The following is a 22,505-nucleotide window of genomic DNA, read 5'->3' as shown; positions in this document are numbered from 1 at the left end:
TGGTAAAATAGACTGCTGCAAAAGACGACACCTATGCATTTAAGTATTTATGCACGTATAATAACGAAAAGGTGGCAATATTTCAACCTATATTATTCTATTTCTCCGATAATGGCCCCAAATGCACGGTAGTTTAACATATAGATCGCGAATTATCAATCATTTTGCTTTTTACATCAAGAAAATCGTCCAGCCAGTTTTAGAGAAATTCGCATTTTTCTATTTTTCTTATTATACCCTCTGTTATGCAAAAAAAACTAGCTGGCAACATTACATACTTAACATATTCATTTATCAAAATGGCGACGATATTTCGACCTTTATTATTCTATTTCTCCGATAATGGCCCCAAATGCACGGTAGTTTAACATATAGATCGCGAATTATCAATCATTTTGCTTTTTACATCAAGAAAATCGTCCAGCCAGTTTTAGAGAAATTCGCATTTTTCTATTTTTCGTATTATACCCTCTGTTATGCAAAAAAAACTAGCTGGCAACATTACAAACTTAACATATTTATGTTAGGGGCTGCCAACTTATGAAGAATGCAAACATAGAGATGTAGAATGTTTCAATATATATAAAGTATATTAATTTAATATAAATATCATGATTACATAATATTCATCGTCATGTATACTTTTACTTATTTTCACAAGCTGGCATCTTTATATATTCCATATCATTATGTTTGCATTCTTCATAAGTTGGCAGCCCCTAACATAAATATATTAGATATGTAATGTTGCCAGATAGTTTTTTTTTGCATAACAGAGGGTATAATACGAAAAATAGAAAAATGCGAATTTCTCTAAAACTGGCTGGACGATTTTCTTGATGTAAAAAGCAAAATGATTGATAATTCGCGATCTATATGTTAAACTACCGTGCATTTGGGGCCATTATCGGAGAAATAGAATAATAAAGGTCGAAATATCGTCGCCATTTTGATAAATGAATATGTTAAGTATGTAATGTTGCCAGCTAGTTTTTTTTGCATAACAGAGGGTATAATAAGAAAAATAGAAAAATGCGAATTTCTCTAAAACTGGCTGGACGATTTTCTTGATGTAAAAAGCAAAATGATTGATAATTCGCGATCTATATGTTAAACTACCGTGCATTTGGGGCCATTATCGGAGAAATAGAATAATATAGGTTGAAATATTGCCACCTTTTCGTTATTATACGTGCATAAATACTTAAATGCATAGGTGTCGTCTTTTGCAGCAGTCTATTTTACCAAAGATAATGTTTTATTGTAAAATGACAATTATTTTATATATTACTGCATTTCTCTTTCATATACAAGTATTTTGAATTAATTTGTTCCCGCCCAATACTTTATAACATTGTTCAACACTGATTCCGAGCAGTGGTTCGGTTCCCGTTGGAGCTAGTAGCTCGATAGGCATTTTGAATGAACAACATGAGGTGTGCTTACATTTTGCCATTTTTCTAAAAAACTGGCTGATCGATTTGCGTAGAATTAATGCGTAAAGCTTCCTTAAACATGTATCTTCAAGTTGGTATACCGTGCATTGAGGGCCATTATCCCTGAGAAAAGTTATTAGGGTTCAAGTGCAAGGGTGATTTTTTACGGTCATTTTGTATGGGGCTAGCAACGAGGTTGCTGCACTGTAGTACAAATATCTTAAAAACGTGCTGATCGATTTTTATAATTTTTTCACTATTGGATAGGTGAAACTATAGACTTCAATCGTGTATATGCGGTTTTCGGGGCCATTATCCCTGAAGTAAGATATTTAAAGAATGGCGAAAACCTAACTTTTCAACCCCTTTGTTTACCCATATTAAAAATTAAAATTCAAAAATAAATGAATGTAGATAGTAAATAATTTAATTTTTGGCAATTCTGCATTTAAATTTATTTGGTTTCGTGCTTAAAAACATAAATAAATGCATTTGAAAGTGACCGATAGTTTTCCGATAACAAGTACCAAAATTCGACGCTAAGTCACCGCCGCTAATTTGACGCACGTTCGATATGAGCAAATACGATGTATCATATTAGCGGAGGTGACTCAATGTCGATTTTTGGTACTTGGTAATCGGTCACGTTTAAATGAATTTATTTATGTTTTTTTTTTTAATTTGTCCGATGATGGCCCCAAAGGCACGGTAGTTGTACATATGGAGCACGATTTAACAATCATGTTGTAATTTATTTCATTAAAATCATCTCTACAGAATTTGAGATATTCTCATTTCTCTATTTCTCTCATTACATCAATAAATATGGGATGAAATATCATTCCATCGCATTGTAGGTTGAAATATTGCCGCCATTTCACATTAACTTAGGGTGTGATGAGAAAAGTAGAAATATGCAATTTTCCCAAAAACTGCACTATTAAGTATGACTGGATACTTCTCATATAATTTGACTTGGACTTTTTTATTCATGAATACATATTATTCGAATTAATTTGTTAGCGCCCAATACTTTATAGTATTGTTCAACACTGTATCCAAGCAGTGATTCATTTAACGATGCAACTAGCAGTTCGATAAACGTAATGAATGAACTATGTATATGAGGTTGGTTAACAATTTAAATATTTTCTCAAAATCTCTAACGTCCATTTGATTAAAAGTTCTTGAAATATGTATCTACAAAATAGTATAGCGTGCATTAGGGGCCATTGTCCCTGATTTAAGAAATTAGGGCTCAATAACAAGATTGATTTTTTTCCGGCCATTTTATATCGGGATTGCATGGAGGTTGCTGAACTTTTCTTTTCCAAATATTTTAAAAACGGTACCGACGATTCAAATCAAACTTTCACAGTTGGCTGGGTGAAATTAGAGGTATGCGGTTTTCGGTGCCATTATCCCTGATTTAAGATATTTAAGTAATGGCTTTAACCTAATATTTCAACCCCTTTTTATTTTATAATCAAAATTACAAAACAAAAAAAGGAATGTAGACAATAAATAATTTTAATTTTTGCAATTCTGCATTTAAATTTATTATATATATTATATATTATATTATATAGACAGACGGACATGGCTAGATCGACTCGGCTATTGATGCTGATCAAGAATATATATACTTTATGGGGTCGGAGATGCTTCCTTCTGCCTGTTACATACATTTGGGTTTTGCACAAATACAATATACCCTTATACCCATTTTTAATGGGTTCAGGCTATAAAAATATTATAAAATAACGAAAAGTGCCGATTGCAAAGGCTTTTTTCCTTTTTCTATAAGACTTAAAAAGATTTGTTTTCAAAACTTAGTACCAGACCTAAGCTTAGTATTGAACTAAAACTTAGTGCCGAAGTACCAGGCGAAACTAAGAACCAGACTAAATTAGTGCAGACCAAATTGCTGCAGAAAACTGTAAATCATAGAATTCGCCTAATATGCAAAACCCTTCAGATGTTCCCTCTGGAGACCAATTAAAGTAAATTCGCCGTCTATATATATAGTATGTATGAACGCAAGGATCTCTGAACCTATAAGAGCTAGAGACTTGAGTTCCCGCGCAGATCGAGTTTGTTTCCGATAATCGATAACTCACTCCGTTTCTAAGCAATCGAAAAAAATCGATATCGATATCCAGTTTTTTGGGCAATTCTGGTAAATAATAAGAGCTAGAGTCACCAAACTTGACATATAGCTTCTAAAATAGAATATATATATGCATTTGATGTTGAAAGAAGAGGGTTCAGGGTATCCCCTAGTCGGGAGCTCCCGACTAGAACCTCTTACTTGTTTTTTATAATACCCTGAACTCCATCTTAGACCATTGCATTCCTAATTCAATTCCCTCAATTGCTTCTTCATTCACTCTCAGACTATCAAACCTTCAAAATATTAAGTCTAAATATTTTAAAGAGTTTTAAAGGTCTGGTTTGAGTATTGACTTGGCCAAATATTCCATAGCCAGGTCGAACTTCCTTCTTCTTAATTCTCAGTGTTTTGAGAATTATCTTTCTCGTTGCAACAGACTATTTACCCAAAACCCGAGACAGTTTGATAATTTTGTAAGCTTGAAGCGTAAATCTTCAAGTTTGCCATCTTCTCTTTCTCTCGGAATATATAAAGCTGGCAATGATTCCGATTCTGCTAAACTCTTTTGGCTTTTTTTTCAATCAACTTACTCTTCCGTTTGTCCTAATAATAATTCTTACCATAACAATATTACTTCAACCGCTTCTATACCTGCTCCTTTTATTTCCCAATCCACTCTTCTTTCTGCTATAATTTATTTAAACCTTTCTTACTCTCCTGGGCCTGACAATGTTCCTAGTTGTCTACTTAAGGATTGTAGTTCTTCCCTTCTTCGTCCATTGCTAAAGCTTTTTAATCTATCTCTTGAATCTTCAGTGTTTCCATCTCTTTGGAAATAATCTTATATCATACCTCTCCACAAGAAAGATGGAAAGTCTGATATACAAATTACAGGGGCAAAGCAAAACTGTCCGCTATCCCTAAATTATTTGAAAAAATAATAACTTCGAATTTGCAGCATTTCTGCAAATCAGTTGTCTCCACTGTTTAACATGGATTCGTAAAGAATCGGTCTACTACGACCAATCTGCTTGAGTTTACTTCCTCGGTATATTATACATTCCTTTCGAAAATGCAAACTGATGTCATTTACACTGGCTTTAAAACTGGACCAAATAGGTTTTCCTCCGTCTCTTTTGCTTTGGATTAGTACATATTTAAAAGGTAGGACCCAAAGAGTAATGCTGAGGCTCACTACCACTAAACAGGTTCACGTTACTTCTGGTGTTCCTCAAGATAGTCATCTTGGTCCTCTACTCTTTACTCTTTTTATAAATGATCTCCCCTCGCTTATATCACATGCCCGGGTACTTATGTATGCGGGTGATGTGAAACTTATTCTATCATACACTAATCCCTTACATAATTTTCGTCTACAAGACGATTTGACACTATGCAACTTTGGTGATCGGCCAATCAATTGCATCTCAATTATTCAAATTGTATGTTTCTGACATTTAATCGTACTACAATATCCCTTTGAAACGTATACTAACAGTTAAGGATCTAGGCGTTCTTTTTGATTCTAAAGTCTGTTTCAATATTCACATGGATTGATGAAATGATGGCCTAAAGTGTTTAACGATCCTTTTATAACAAAACTTCTGTACATCTCTCTTGTTCGCCCTATCCTTGAGTACTGCTCTTGCATCTGGTCTCCGCAGTATAACAATAGCCAGAATCGTATTTGATCTGTCCAGAAGCAATTTCTGCTTTTTGCCTTACGAGGTTTAAATTTTGACCCTAATTTTCGGTTGCCATCCTACTCCATCTGTTTCTTCTTAATCTTCCGTCGTTAACCAACCGTAGGACAGTTCTCGGTGCTATCTTTCTACATAAGCTGATTTTTGGCGACATAGATTCTCCTTTTCTGCTAGGGCATCTTCAATTCCAGCTAGACTAACCAGAAATTATCGCCCCTTATTCCTATCTACGTGCACAACAGACTACGCTATGCACAATCCTTTTCGCGTGCTATGTAAATATTATAATAGTTTGCATCACGTTTTCTCTACCGAACTTTCTCTACCCCTAATAAAATCGTTGCTTTCAGGATACCTTCGGGAAGTCCCAGCTATGAGCAGGGGCATAGCTTGCCGGACAGGCTGTAAATTGTCCCCCACCTGGTCGGTGATTTCCCATTATTATCTCTCTATCCTATCTACATAACATACTATATATCTTGTTAAATTCCTTTACTTTATTAATAACTTCTCTCTTTCCTTTTCCCTATTTATTGTATTATCTTAATTAATATAGTTATTTAAAATTATTTTTAATTTTAACTAAAGAACTTTATTATCTTTACTAACACCCTTTTTTTTAGCTGAAGGCTCTAATAGCGTCACTGGCAAAATTAGCTGTGAATAGGGGCACAGCTGCCCGGACTGGCAAATAAACCACTTCCATCGGTTGGTGATGCTATTAGAAAATTGTGTATATTGTATTGAATAAGTAGAAAGACACTCGTTTTGTCGGCCATTAATAAATAAATAAATTTAGATTCAAATATGACAACCAAGGAAAGTTTCGACGATTCAAAAAAGAAACGCAATAAGTTTATTAAAAGCAGAATGCGTTTTAGTGACCAGAAATGCTGGCCTCACTTAAAAATACAGCGCTAAAATATCAGACTCGAGTGGATACTTTTGACTCTGTTACGGAACTGCTGTTCCTCTTTGGGGCGCGCTGGCGTCAGCCACAAAATGATATATAGAGAAGAAACAAAAAAAATGTCATCTCTTCTACAGAGATTAGTGACAGCGTAATGAGTGACACATCAATAAGCTGTGCACACTCGATTAAAAAAAACTCGTGAATATTTGAATGTTAATATCGGCTCAGCGGACAATTATCTTGAAAAGCTACCTAGCTCAGCAATCAAGTACCTGAAAACCCCAATAACAAACAGCAACAAAGACAACGAAAATAAGAATAAAGACTTGAATTCAAACATATATAACTCTTGTAGCACCACAACTATTAAAAAATCTTTCCTGTATTAAGCAGATCATGTAGGATCTGCTTGAGTGCTAGTAGACACAAGCTAAAACGAATGTATCCAATAGCGAATATAAAAAATAGCATATTCCTTTTGGAAAAAATTCGTCACCTTAAACTCAAAGATCTGAAGAGCGTAACGGCGCTAGGAATAACTCTATACAAATTGTATGTTGATGATGCTGCCAATGCAAGACAGATAATTACAAATGACAGTCTCAGCCAATTAAAATACAAAGCTTTCATCCCGAGGAAGTACACTGAGACATATGGTGTACTCCGCGGAGTACAAACAAGCTGTTCAGACGAGGATATTTATTTATTTATTTATTTATTAATGGTCGATAAAACGAGTGTCTTTCTCGTTATTCAATAGATTATACATACATAATGAAAATTAAATCCCAAAAGCCTAGTTAGAGTACACAATTTTCTAATAGCATCACCGACCGATGGAGGTGTTTTATTTGCCAGTCCGGCCAGCAGGGGCCCTTCTCAAAGCTAATTTTGTCAGTGACGCAACTAGCGCCTACAGCTAAGAAGAAGAGTGTAACTAGGAAGAAAATACAATAAATAGGAAAAAAGAAAGTAAGAAGATTGTTAACAATGTAAAGAAATGTATGCTAAATATAGAGAGTGTTAAGTAGATAGGATAAAGAGATAGTAATGCGAAATCACCGACCCGGTGGAGTCCAATCAGAAATTAAGATCAAATCGGTCGAGAGAATAATGAGAAGAAAAAAAATGAAGCGGGTGAATAATTAAAGATCATATTAGAAATACAGCAAAGTGGTGCTGCAGGTCGTGGACTTCAATAAGCCACGCCCACCCTTCAGTCTACCCCATACACCAATGATGATGCAAGCGGTTGGACCTATAAGGATGAAACTACAGTAATATTTATGGAACTGGTTCAACTACTTTCTCCACAGTTCCATGACAATAATGAGCTCAGTTCAAAATTAAATTCTTTAAAGACAAATTCGAGAATGCACTTAAACATCAAAATGATCCACTTAATTCAACACCCAACAATAGCCAAAGTCAGGATGCCTATTAAAATACTTCAAATCAACATCCAATCTATAAGAGCAAATATAGACAATTAAGAAAACTTTGACATAGCCTTCCTTTCTAAAACTTTTTCACACGATGAAAACAGAAATAACAGGAAACTTGCTAACATTAGCTTAATCGAAAAATGCAGAGCAAATTGATATGGAGGCGTAGCCTTAGCATTCAAAAATAATATACAATTTAGAAATTGCAGTACAATACAAATTTTGATATCATCATGGCAACGACTACCAATCTAAATAAATTCAACCTTATGCTCGGTCTATTTTGAGCCAAGAATTTCCCTTGAAGCTTTCAAGCAAGAGATTTCCATGCTACTTACGCATTCAGAGCATATGGCAAATATAATAATAGCTGGTGACTTTAATACCAAAAGTACTGTTTTTGTCGGCAATATAACAAATGCACATGGGAAATTTCTGGAAGATTGCATGACCAATGCAGGATTCACATGTCGAAATACAGGTGCTTTCTCCTTCCAATCCCAAATCGACAGCAACTCAGGTTCAGTCCTTGACTTACCCTTCACCAAAATAAAATCAAAGCTGGCTGGTAAGGCAAATCTAGTTAAAGGGAAGCCTCCCTTTTCCAATAACTGGCCAAGAAAAATTGTTTAATGATATAGCCAACCTCACATTCAGTAATAATCTTGAAGACTTCAACCAAAAAATCTCAACTGCAATCAAAACATCATCCTATGTTATCTATTCACACATGAACACGTGACACCGAGTCTCACATTGATAAAAAATAAATAGCGCACATGTTGCTTAAGATTCCATAAGTGACCTTCGCTAAGAAATATCATGTTAGAGTAATAAGTAGCAAGGATAAGGAAAAGAGCCTAATTAAACACAATAGTTTATGACCGCTGCTGACGATAATGCATTGACAGCAGACTTAAAATAAGACACTCTGTTAGTATATAAGACCTAGGATTCGTAAGAATAAGCCAGTATCTTACAAGTACTAAAACCGAACTGTCTAGTTCATTTGGTCCTTCGAGCAGTGCAGTAGCAACAGCACGCCAAGCCAAAAAATTCGAGCAGGGCAGACTCTTCAAGAAGTACACCTTCCACTACCCACCTCGTCTGCGCTTCAACATGAGGCCCAAGCAAAACTTCGTGTTAACAAATTTTTTGTATTTAAAAATGATCCACAAAATAACAATGTTTAGATCAGGGATAAGAGAGAAGAGGGCAGATGATTTCGACAGTCAGGTAGATACGTTGAACAAATTTTTATAGGAATCGCAGGTAGACATTAGGAAAAACAATGGTCAAATATTTAGGCTGAGAAAAAGAAAGATAGCTTATCTTTGGAGTGAAATAGAGAAAAAAATATTGTTGTTAAAAAAGAGTTTGAAAGCAATATTACCTTCAATAGGAAGGTTAAAACAGTAGAATTTGATGTACAGAACACGGTAGAAGAACTAGCAGAACATATTCAAGTAAGTTGTCAAACCCAAATTGGGGGTTACCAATTAAAAACAGAGGAGCCACCAATACTAGAAGAAATGCAATCTTCCTTTAAAAATACACCACACAAAGAGGGATACCGCATTTTTACAACAGTCGCCTTTATAACTGAAAACGCAGCCGGAATAGCGGTAAACAATGTTGCCGACGAAGAATAACACATCTTCAACTGCAACAAGATAATTTCCTCCACCTCTGCGGAACTACTAGCTATAAAAACTGCAATGGAAATAGCGCAGCAACAAAATATCGCCAAATGCGTAATATTTGCGGATAGCATGGAGGCAAAAATACATGAGCGGAAATACATGAGATATTAGACTGGACAATCTTAGAAAAAGCAGAAATTATGTGGGTCCCTGGACACAAAAGGATAAAAATTAATGAAATTGCGGAGGCATTGGCCACAGGGCACGCACAGAGGGCATCCCTCTCAACATAAGTATGGGAGATGCTTTTAGAGCAGCAAAATGACGCATCTGGCAGGCATGGAATATCCACTATAAAGAGTAATGCAGAACCATATGCTTCATATTCTTTAATTGTTTCCCGGTTCTAGCAGAGAGTCCATGGCACAAAAAGTCAAAGTGGACAGCCTTATAAACCGCCTCTTCACTATACGTACAACAAAAAATACCTTCACAAAATCAACAATGTTGATGCTGACATGTGTAAAACATGTAATGAATTAGAAAGCGCAGAACATTAATTTTCCCATGCCAGAAATTTCACACAGTAAGAAGAAAATAGAAAGTCTTCAGTCGAGCCGATACAACAAAAGATAATTTTAAAACAAAAGAGCAACTATATTTAAGAGAACTAACAAAATTCATAAATGAAGCAAGAATAAATATTTAAAAATAATCACATATCCATTACAATTACATATACACACCAGCTTGCTGAACCAAGACATACAACTGACCACACATAGGATTTCCTCAAGCCGTCCTAGCCACAACGTATCTGGTCATCTGCCGCATTGCTTTGCGACATCTTTAAACTAAAAAAAAAAGATGAGACGCAAATATAAATTAATAGAAAACACTACCTATCCACTTTACTTTCCCACATCGGGTCCCGGTTCCGGACCCAACGTACCCTCACTACCTGCGACGATCATATATCTCGTCTCCCTCATTTTGGCCACTAGATGGCATTCATCAGCCCATGTCGGCATTCATGCCCCCTTTTCCCATCATCAGATAATTAGCCGGACATTTCTCCCTTCAGATGTTGCATGTAATTGATTGCATTTCTTATAGTTAGTAACAATTTCTATCACTCTTATCACCCTCTATTTTTACAAGATATCTTTAAAATCACCTGGCTACGGCAACTGCGGCCAGCAGCTGTGCCTTGAATGTGGTCGGCTCAACGCTGCACTTGATGCAGCATCAGCCTCAGCACCAGCAGCAGGTGCACTTCTCGCACAGCAGCAAAAGCATGCTGACCTCCTCCATGAACAGCCTGGACGAACGGGCGCCGGTGCCACCGCCACTGCCTATGCCGCATCATCATCATCAGCAGCAGCAACAGCAACAGCAGCAACAACAGCAGCAGCAACAGCAGCAGCAATCAATCGCTGGTTCGATTGTGGGCGTGGATCCAGCCAGTGACATGACATCGCGCTTCGTGAAGGTCGTTGAGCCGCCGCTGTGGCCCAACGCGCAGCCCTGCCCCATGTGCATGGAGGAGCTGGTGCACTCGGCCCAGAATCCATCCATATCGCTGAGTCGCTGCCAGCATTTGTTGCATCTGCAGTGCCTCAATGGCATGATCATAGAAAAGCAGAACAAGCTAAATAAGCAAAACCTATTCATTGAGTGTCCCGTTTGTGGCGTTGTCTATGGCGAGAAAGTGGCCAACCAGCCCATTGGCACCATATCCTAGAGCATCATAAGCAAAAGCTTGCCCGGTCACGAGGGCCAGAACACCATACAGATTGTATACGACATTGCGTCGGGCCTGCAAACCGATGAGCATCCGCATCTGCTATCGGCCAGACTGTCCGCTGGGGCGGAAGGTGTTGCGCTTCCTAAAGATCACCTTCGATCGCCGTTTGCTGTTCTCGATTGGACGTTCGGTGACCACCGGCCGCGAGGATGTGGTTATTTGGAATAGCGTCGATCATAAGACACAGCTCAATATGTTCCCGGATTGCACATACTTGCAGCGCACCATGCAGCAGCTGGTGCATCTGGGCGTTACGGATTGAATTGAAAAGAGAGCACGTGGCTGCATGTGAACCGCCGACCAAAAAAGCCACGTAAAATGCCAAGCAGACCAGATGCCCTGCTGATCAAGTGCAAGGATACATACGGATTCATATGCCGAGGTTCTTAGGGCAGTGCAAGGGATGAATCCCTGCAAAAATACAGAGAAAATTTCACTAAAATACGGCGAACAGCCGCTGGAGAGCTGTTGCTACAGATGGAAAAAGCATGAGACGATGCGACAGCGAAACTGCTCAAAGCCGTACAAGAGAAGATGGGAGAACATGCGGAAGTAAAAACAATCTCTGAAAAAGCCATGATAGAGGTCAAGGATATACCCGAGTTGTGCTCAACTACCGATGTCTTGGACGCAGTTTTTACAAAAATCGACGGGGAGACGGCCAGAGTTCTTCTACCCAAAGAATTAGCTGAACAGCTGCTGATAATCGGGAAAATAAGAATTGGATGGGCAATCTGCATTCGGCTTAAGATCGACCCCAGGAGATGCTTCAAGTGCCTAGAATTCGGGCACATCGCAACCAAGTATAGAAACAGCAACGACGAAACATGTAAGTGCTACAACTGCGGTGGAACAGAGCATGCATCAAAAGCATGCCAAGAGGAATCATCGTGCATTCTGTGTACTCGTAAGGGGCAGAAGAACACAGGACATAATACCCTTAGCAGGTCAGGTACGTAAACAAAAGAAACTAAAAATGAAAGTACTACAGCCCAAACAACCAGAGACATAAGAGTCGACGTGGCAGTACTGAGCGAACCATACGCAGCAATGACTGAAGAGACCTGGGTCCAAAACACCGAACATGGTGCCGCTTTATGCAGCTAATGAAACCACCACTCTTAGTGAGCTACAGGAAGACGGCTCTGGGATACCCAATAGCCAAGATAGGCTTCATCTATTGGTACAGCTGATATATGGCCCCCAGCGTTCAACGAACCCACGAGGACCGAGCACACATTCACCAAGGCAGGACTTGGCTCAATTATTGCCCTGACATTTGCCAGCCCCTCAAAAGCAAGGCGAGCCACATGGGAGGTGTCCCAGATGTATACGCATAGTGACCACCAGGTCATTGTCAGCAATAATGATGGTGGGCAATTAAACCCGGCAGGCAGAACACACCGCATCGCTTGGGACCCAAAGGCGCTTAATATGAGGAACTCTTAGCGGTTTTTGAACCCACCGCAATCACATCAGCGATGCAGCGATGACGAGGATGTAACAAGCACAAGCCAGTCCGATGGTGGAATGGCGAAATCGAGAATGCGCGTGAAAGGTGCCACACAGCAAGACGCATATACCAGCGCGCAGCAAGGCGAGCGCGACGGGAAACAGCAAACCTGGCCTTGGAGCACGAATCCGAAGAAGCTAGCGGAGCTATGCTCACCAAGGCTATCAAATGAAGCAAGCGGCAATGCTGGATGCAACTCTGCGACGAAGCCGACACTCAGCCCTTCGGCCAAGCCTACAAAACGGTAATGGACAAACTCGCAAGAGGCCCCGTACCGATTTGTCCAGAGCATCTGCATCTGAAGCAGAAAGTTGAGACACTGTTCCCGCACCAGATAGAGCTACGCTACCATCCTCCAGCCGTAGGCACGTCGGTGGTGCCTCCCATTGACACAGAAGACATAACTGCCGCGCTAAAGCGCATTAAATCAAATAAAGCGCCAGGACCCGACGCCATTCCCAATGCAGTGCTGAAGACCATTGCTAGCGCCCACCCAGACACAGTCGTAAATGTAAATTGCATCATCCTATAATTACTGAAAATGGATTTTAATTTCTAATTATAGTTTTTCTTTGCAGGATATCTTCACTCGGTTAATTATGTCTTTGTGCAAGCTGACATTTCTTGGACTTTAACAGGTGCGTATAATTATTGGCATATCCTCTTATTGTAATGGACAATGGCTATTAATGTCTAAGATTTCAATGTTTATCAGAACAACAACACAGAAAGGACGCTGAAAAAAATTGGTAAGTTGGCAAAATTCTTATATATAAAAATTTATATGAATTAAATCGCTTAATTTCACTTAGCCTATCTAAAGAACTCTGTGGAGTGCTAAGGGCGATGTAAGTAAATGCTTTTTTGTATATGTGTAGATATATGTGTCGGAGCATTGCTATTGTTATTGTTATTGTTATTCGAATTTAAGTAAAGCAACATGAATATTGTATGAGTCGAAATTAAAAGAAAGAAGAATAGAGAAAACAGAGTAACTGTCATTGTCGACTTGTATTTCTTATATCACTGAGAGTCGGTGAGAGGACTAACTGTTAATTCTCTCACTGAGTGAGACCCGTGCATAGAGTTGTTGGTGTGCGTGCAGTTCATTGTAAGCTGATTCGTGTAAGGACACGAAGAAAGCACTACAAGAAGAAAAAGCGGTTACGGCTGGTTTTCGTTGCGTTGCAAGAAGCAAAAGCGGTTACGGCTGGTTTTCGATGCGTTGCAAGAAGCAAAAGCGGTTACCGCTGGTTTTCGTTACTATTCGTGGCGTTGCGAGGCAAAGGATTGATGTGAACAGACAGAAGTAAATGGTCTGAGCGAACGGACGTGATTGTGCACTGTGAAATTTAGAAAAGAGAAGCAAATGCCACCAACAAAGATGCCGGGACTCGCTGCTCAAAATGTAAAAAATTCTAACCCTACGGCCGCTTCGACATCAGAAGTGGAATTGGATCCTCCTAACTCTCAGTTGTGTCAAATTTTGGAGCAACAAAATAGAAATTTTATTGAGATGCTGCGAACAGTGCAGGCTAACGCAGCGCCTCGTGAGTCAAAAACGGTGTTTTTACCCAAATACAACCCCGAAGCTACCGGTGCTGATGCATATGCTTGGAGTATTACGGCCGATATAATTTTTATTGAAAATCCACTTGAGGGTTGTGCGCTCGTGATTGCCCTCAGTAAAGCTTTGGAGGGCAGTGCATCGCAATGGCTTTCACAAATCTGTTTTCCTGGCATGACTTGGGTTGAATTCAAGCAACTTTTTACGCAAAGATTTGTCGGCGTAGAGACAACCACTGCAACATTTCTTAAGCTGCTAGACGGACGCCCAGGGACTGGAGAGTGCATGTCGTCGTATGCAAGCCGACTCGTCACTTCGTTAATGACGAAAATGAAAAATATGGAGCTGGAGGAATTGTTGGTGTCAGTTGTGCTTGCGCATACTGCGCAACTGGACAGCAGACTAAAAAAGCTTGTGTGCACCACAAACATCAAATCGCGAAACGAATTACAGCAACATTTGCAGGTATATGAAATCGGGCAGCGTCAAGAGACTTCGAAAGCAGAAACTACTGTGGGACCTGAAAGGAAGAAGCAGAAGTTTTCAAACATCGTTTGCCATTATTGTGGAAAGACAGGGCACAAAATCGCAGACTGCCGCCAAAAGAAAAGTCGCGAATCACAACCATTGGGAAGCGGGCATGCTGGACGTATTGGTATGAGGCCAAAAGACCAAAAATCCAACGTTATATGCTACAAGTGTGGACAGGCTGGATACATTTCCACTGGGTGCCCTTCGACTGGACAAAGCTCTGAAAAGAGAGTGAACATATGTTCTGTAATGGAACCAAAAGGTGTGCTCGTTCATTCTGGTGAGTCCGTTGATTTTTGTTTTGACTCTGGAGCCGAGTGTTCACTCATTAAGGAAAGCGCAGCTGGAAAATTCTCTGGAAAAAGACTTTTTAACGTAGTAATGCTTAAGGGTATTGGAAACGATTCTGTATGTAGCTCCACGCAAATTTTGACCAATGTAACCATTAATGACTTTATTTTGGAAATGTTATTCCATGTCGTTATGGACAAGTATTTGAAACACGATGTTATGATAGGCAGGGAAATTTTAAGTCAAGGTTTCGGAGTGACGATCGAGTCAGACAGATTCTGCATTTATAAAGTAAAGCTGATTAATGTTGTTACTGAACCCAAAACATATGAAGAATGTACTAACCAAAATGTAGAGTTAGACGAAGCTGACAAGAGCCATTTAATAAACGTTTTGAAACCATACATGGAACATTTTATCTCTGGCGTTCCAGAGAAACAGGTTAACACAGGCCAGTTGGAAATTCGGTTAATAGATCCAAATAAAACGGTACAAAGGCGACCATATAGGCTTAGTGTAGATGAGAAGCAAACTGTTCGCGAAAAAATTAATGAGTTGATGGAGGCAAATATTATAAGACCGAGCTGTTCCCCATTTGCGAGTCCGATTTTATTGGTAAGAAAGAAAAACGGAACTGATCGTTTATGCGTCGACTATAGGGAGCTTAACGCTAACACAGTTTCGGATAAATTTCCATTGCCTCTTATCTCCGACCAAATTGCAAGGTTACGTGGGGGCAGGTATTTTTCTTGTTTGGACATGGCCAGCGGATCTTACCAAATACCTATTCACCCAGATTCAGTAGAGCGTACAGCATTTGTAACGCCAGAAGGGCAATTTGAGTTTTTGGCAATGCCGTTTGGTTTAAAAAATGCTCCGTCAGCGGGCAATAATAAAAGCGTTGGGGCCACTTTCGTATTCGTATGTTGTGGTTTACATAGATGATGTATTGGTCGTGGCCGAAACTAAAGATGAGGCAATTTCAAGATTGCAGAAAGTCATAGAAATTCTTATTCAAGCTGGATTCTCATTTAATTTCGAAAAATGTACATTTTTAAAATCAAAAATAGAGTATTTGGGTTACGAAGTAGAGGCAGGTGAGCTTAGACCTAATCCTCGAAAATTGCAGGCATTAGTTGAATTGCCACCGCCGCAAACGGTTACGCAGCTAAGACAGTTCATTGGATTAGCATCATACTTTAGACAATTCGTGCCGAAATTCTCCGAAACTTTAAAGCCTCTATTTTGTCTTATGTCTAAAGGCAATAATAGTTTTGATTGAAAAGAAAGTCATGAAATAGTGAGAAAGGAGATAATCTTTGCACTGACCCGTAGCCCGGTATTAACCATTTTCGATCCACAATATCCGGTTGAGCTGCATACAGATGCTAGCTCTGTGGGTTATGGTGCAATACTCATGCACAAAATAAATGATAGAAACCATGTCATCGAGTATTACAGTAAATGTACAACCCCACCAGAGTCAAGGTATAACTCATATCTTTTGGAAACCTTGGCAGTATTTAACGCAGTAAAATATTATCAACATTATTTAAAAGGTATCAAATTTACAGTATATACTGACTGTAACTCTTTAAAGGCAAGTCAACAAAAGATTGAGTTAGATGACAAGGTATATCGATGGTGGTTGTACTTGCAATCTTTTGAATTCGATATTGTGTATAGAAAGGGAAAACGCATGGCGCATGTAGACTTCTTCTCAAGAAACCCAATAACAAAAAAGTTACAGTTTGCTGTCAAAGCTCCTGAAATGCGCGTAGATTTAACTGAATTAAGTGACACCTGGCTTATAGCTGAACAGCAACGAGATCTCGAAATGACATCTTTAATCTCTAAACTAAAAAACAATGAATTAAACGAGAATGTTGCCAGTACGTATGAATTGAGACTAGGCTTGCTGTATCGTAAAATTCAAAGAAATGGTAGAACCCGTTGGTTACCTGTAGTTCCAAGATCTTATAGATGGGCTGTCATTAACCACATTCATGAGGCTATAATGCACCTTGGTTGGGAAAAGACCCTCGATAAAGTATACAGTTGTTACTGGTTTGAAGGTATGACGAAATACGTACGTATTTGCACCATACACTGAAGATAGATGCAGCTAATTGTATAGTATCACTGAAGGTGGTTATTTCCTTGTTTGGTGTACCATCCCGTATCATAGCAGATCAGGGGCGATGCTTTGCAGGATCTGGGTTTAAGGAATTTTGCTCTGCACATAACATCGAGTTGCATTTAATTGCCACAGGAGCTAGTCGAGCAAATGGACAGGTCGAACGCGTAATGAATACACTTAAAAGTTTACTAACAGCGGTAGAGACGGGCCAACGTTCGTGGCAAAAGGCATTAAAAGAGGTACAGTTAACAATAAATTGCACAGTCAATCGGGTCACTAAGTTTAGTCCGTTACAGCAAGATGTAAGACCATTAGGGATGCTATAGAACATTGTTGATGAAAAAAATGATAATCTACAAAATCTAAGAGCACAAGCAAAAGAGAATATAGAAAATAATGCCTATTATGACAAAATCAGAAGCGATAAAGGCGAAGCAAACGTTGTAAAGCATAAAGTGGGTGATCATGTTCTGCTCAAGTGTGAAGAGAGAAATCAGACCAAACTAGATCTCAAATTTAAAGGCCCATTAGTCATACAAGAAGTACTTGAAGGAGACCGTTATTGTTTGAAATCATTAACAAGCAAGCGCACCTACAAGTATCCTCATGAGTGTTTAAGAGCGTTACCGGTCGAGACAGTTTCTGCGGAGATGGATGAGGATATGATGAGTAGTAGCGTTGAAACAGACGCAATTGGTACCAGTGAAAGTACAGGTGTTGACGTTGAAACAGACGCAATTGGTACCAGTGAAGGTACAGGTATTGGCGTTGATACAGACGCAAGAGACAGTGCCAGTGAAGGTACTAGCGTTGAAACAGACGCAAGAGACAGTGCCAGTGAAGGTACTAGCGTTGAAACAGGCGCATAAATGTGTAACGTCATGATCAAAAGGCCTCTTCGAGAAACATAGGTTTGCGCTATCTGGACATTCATCTGTATGATTTGGCTATCAAATAAGTTGTAAAGATTATTTTAACATTGATTTAAGGAAAGGCGAAAGAACACTTGAGCGGAGCATATCAACATGAATTGCTAACTTTATACACGAGGACGTATAATTGTCAGAATTGGCCGTGTCGGAGCATTGCTATTGTTATTGTTATTGTTATTCGAATTTAAGTACAGCAACATGAATATTGTATGAGTCGAAATTAAAAGAAAGAAGAATAGAGAAAACAGAGTAACTGTCATTGTCGACTTGTATTTCTTATATCACTGAGAGTCGGTGAGAGGACTAACTGTTAATTCTCTCACTGAGTGAGACCCGTGCATAGAGTTGTTGGTGTGCGTGCAGTTCATTGTAAGCTGATTCGTGTAAGGACACGAAGAAAGCACTGCAAGAAGAAAAAGCGGTTACGGCTGGTTTTCGATGCGTTGCAAGAAGCAAAAGCGGTTACCGCTGGTTTTCGTTACTATTCGTGGCGTTGCGAGGCAAAGGATTGATGTGAACAGACAGAAGTAAATGGTCTGAGCGAACGGACGTGATTGTGCACTGTGAAATTTAGAAAAGAGAAGCAAATGCCACCAACAAAGATGCCGGGACTCGCTGCTCAAAATGTAAAAAATTCTGACCCTACGGCCGCTTCGACATATGTATGTATGGTGTAAAATTCAAAATAACCTTACCCCCTTTTTACTTTGTTTCCTTTCTTTAAGTTTTCCCTCGCATTGACCCGTTGGGTCCTCCCTTTCGTCGCAAACTATTTAATATATATATTTCCTGTTTTTTCTTGTTAAATTTTAAATTAGGCAAAATGCAGAAAAAAAATATAATCTTAATTATATAAATATTTTTTTCTCCGCCTAACAGTCACCTAGACGGATCTATTCGGACCGCCCTTGGGTTCTCTGGTCCCTGCCTTAAGCCTGGGATGGGATCGCGCTCATGGAACGGACTCACGTGAATATCGCCGCCCTTCCCGATTTTGGTTGTCGTCGCCTTGTCTGTTGCAGCTTGCCTTTGGGGCCTCCTATCTTCCTGCTCTTGGACGGCTTACGCGCTCCCTCGGCCCAGAAAATGTATCGACTAGCTCCGCGCCGACAACGTGAACTTGGACCTGAATTACATAGGCTTTAATCGGGTTTTTAATTATAGGGGCGCGCGGCACTCGGGGTGTCGCTCTTGAGTTAAGGTTTTATGGTAATTTACGGCCTAAGAATTTTTGTGGCCCGAAAATTTAAAGAAAATTAAAGTTTTGCGCTGCTTGATGTATTTTTCAACTTTGTTATGTATATATTACTTACTACATTGCGTTCCTTAATTCCTTTATTATTATTTTTCTTTTGGCATTACACAATGTTAACACGCCAAGCACAACACGCCTGCCGTTAACCGCTGACCATGTTGAACTCCTCTGGCTGTACATTTGGGCAGCCACATCATAGGTGCCGTAATTCGGCGCATAGAAATGTGGTCACCATTGCCCATATGCACAGCTGCATTTTTGGGTTAATGGCTCAGATGAAGGCCAAGGGCCTTAGCAAGGGCATGCGATCCGCTCTCCTCCTAATATCTGTATGAGCGAAACTGGTGCCCAATTTCGGTTGCTCTATTGGGTTTCCCCTCTCAGCGCAGTGGATCGCTAGTTGAGCGTTGCCACTCTCTAACTGATTAGGAGCTGCTGTGCGTTCGGCGTCTCCCCTCGATACCCTTATCGTGCAACGAAAATAGTTAAAAGTAAACGACAATGAATGTCTAAAATTTATTAAAAATATTTCAACTTTCTTTAGCTTTCTTTAACCTTCTAATGCAACATTGACATCTATAATTGATACTCTCGCCGAAATCTATAGCTCGCTCCTGTCAAAATGTGATGACAAAAAGATTTCTCGTTAGCGTTAGAACGAGAAGTGGTGAGCTCATTTTAGCTGGGGCTTTACTTGATTCTGGTTCACAAGTAAATTTTGTAACAGACGAGCTGGTACAACGATTGAACATGCTTAGAGGAAAGGCAGCAAGTTCTTGTCGGTGAATGTCAGTGGTTGGGAAATACCTCAAAAGATCGGCATGCTCATCAGGGCTGATACGTTGTTTAAACTTCTCTCTGCCGGTCAGATAAAATAAGGTCAGAATTGTCCCATTCTGAAAAAGACTCTTGTTGACTCATTGTCAAGAAGAGTCCTGAACCTCGTTAGTCAGACATTTTAGTCATTTAAACCGGTTTCTAATCAGCTTGGTAACACGTTCGAGGTTGATAAGAGTGTGTACTTGAAACTCATGCAATAATTTTAAACGTTGGATCTTATTTCTGAAATAGGATCAGATTCCTAGTACTCCACACTACTCTATTCCGCATCAGGTTTTTTTAAGACCACAAAGCACATCGACGAAGTTACGCGTTGTTTTCGACTCGTCCTGCCGGAAATCGTCTCAAATTGCATAGAATTCTTTTGGTTAGACCGACTCTGCTTCAATTATGACTCCACAAATAAGCATTGACAGCTGACACTAACAAGATGTATAAGCGAGTCATGGTGAATGAAGCAGATCGATATTTCAAGCTCATAGTGTGGAAAAAGAACCCATCTGACTCTTTGAGGTCCTTTACGTTAGACACTGTAACTTATGGCACTGCGCCTGTCCCGATTTTGACAATTCGGTGTTTAACAAAGCTTAGTGAGTTAGGCGAGTCATCACGCTGCTGACGTTATCAGGCACGACTTTAATGTCGATGATTTACTGGCTGGTACTGGAACCCTCAGACGATCCTTTCATACGTGAGTATAATTGCTCTTTTTCGTTGTTAGAAGTAGGGGGATGACTTGCAAATGCTTATATTTCGTAAGATTCCAAGCTTCCGCTACTTCTAAATAAAAGATCGCAATTTGCAAGAAGCTATATTAGATTTGTGCCTTTGACGAATTGTCATGCTGGCTAATTAACGATCAAGAGGTCTATCGTCAGCGGTCCACTTAGAACTAGTATCTGACTAAACCATTTTTAATGGCGTTTCAAAGATTTGTATATTGCGACAATGCGTAGAGCTTTATAGAAGCAAGTCGCCAGTTTCGAAAGTTGCGAGTTCGAATCGAGGAAGAGGCAGCGCAATTCGCAAATTCGCATCAAAATGCGCTTGCAAATTTGCATTCTTACCGCCAATAGCTCCGCACTTCGAGGATCTGAGGGAAGCAGGTGTGAAGTCTGCAAAATACCTACTCCTACGGATAGTTGGCAGCCTGCTGCTAAGAAAAAGAACTACAAACGACTCTAGTCACAGGGGAAGCCGTGCACAAATGCATTGCCCTCGGGAGCTCTAAGCGAGGACCCAAGCGATAGCGAGGCTCTAAGGCCTGGCCAACTACTAGTGGGAAGCCCATTGAAGGCTATGCCGGCAGAGGAGACCCCAGACCAGCAGGGTCTCACCTGCCTGAATCGATGGCGAGCTGTCGCGTCGCTCCAGCAACATTTCTGGCGGCGACGGTCAAAGGAGTATGTTCTCATACTCCTAGCCCCAGTAGTGGTTGATCGGCAGAGTGACGACGGTACATGCAGGAAAGGACGGCATCTTTACGGGGTCAGAGCTGAATCTACAAACCCGTACGGCTGCCTGACAAATGAAGCCCCAAGCGCTTCATAGTGCCCGGTGTTGGCTATGATCTGCGCATTGAATAATTAAATTGATTAAAAAGTTGAAGTCTAGTGTAAGGCTAAGGACAGGGGGACTGAGGACGGGGCGCAATACAGCTTTGTTCCTTGCTCCGGGAGCGAATTCGCCACGCTCTGCCGCAGTAACTTAATTAAGCCCAGAGGTCGTAAATAACAGTCAACACTTATTTTCAATGCGATCTGCACACAAAAAACCGAAAAAAAAAGCAGATTCGGTTTTGCTTTTTTTTTTCCTTTACTTGCTCAACAATTACAACAGTGCCAAAATTTTCATAAATACTTTTGTTATGCTTTCCTAGCAAATGGCGTCTCAAATTTGTTATGTGCTTGCCGGTTAATAAAACACCACATACGTTGCATACTGATTTCTTTGAATCGTCACTAAACTTAAAAAAAGCCGCACACTTTTGTTTGAATCCCGACCCATTTTTGCGCAAGACAATTAAATAAATTAAAAACGTCCAACTCACTCGAGTAGTATAAAACGAATGAATACAATTTAGTTTGACAAAAACAAGAAAAATAAAAAAACAACAAAAACATGCATATCCACAAAAGACACTTTGGCTGTTTTTTTTTCTGTTCAGTGGTCGTGGGGATCATGTGCGAAAAAAAAGAACGAAAAGTGATTTTGCTCGGACCCAATGTCTCGTGCGTAGAAACCCAAATGCAGGTGTTCTCTTTTGCCGCTATTGATTCTGTCGGAAATAAACCGTTTTTTTGCAGACAACCAGAAAGTGAGGACCGAAATTTAGGAACTCTGATTAAGCCTGTAGAAGTTTATAGTTGTCAGCTG

The sequence above is a fragment of the Drosophila novamexicana genome, unplaced genomic scaffold, assembly GCF_003285875.2.
Source record: "Drosophila novamexicana strain 15010-1031.04,08,12 unplaced genomic scaffold, DnovRS2.1 tig00000932-arrow-arrow-pilon, whole genome shotgun sequence".
In the NCBI taxonomy this organism is placed as follows: domain Eukaryota; kingdom Metazoa; phylum Arthropoda; class Insecta; order Diptera; family Drosophilidae; genus Drosophila; species Drosophila novamexicana.
This window is presented reverse-complemented; position numbering follows the sequence as displayed.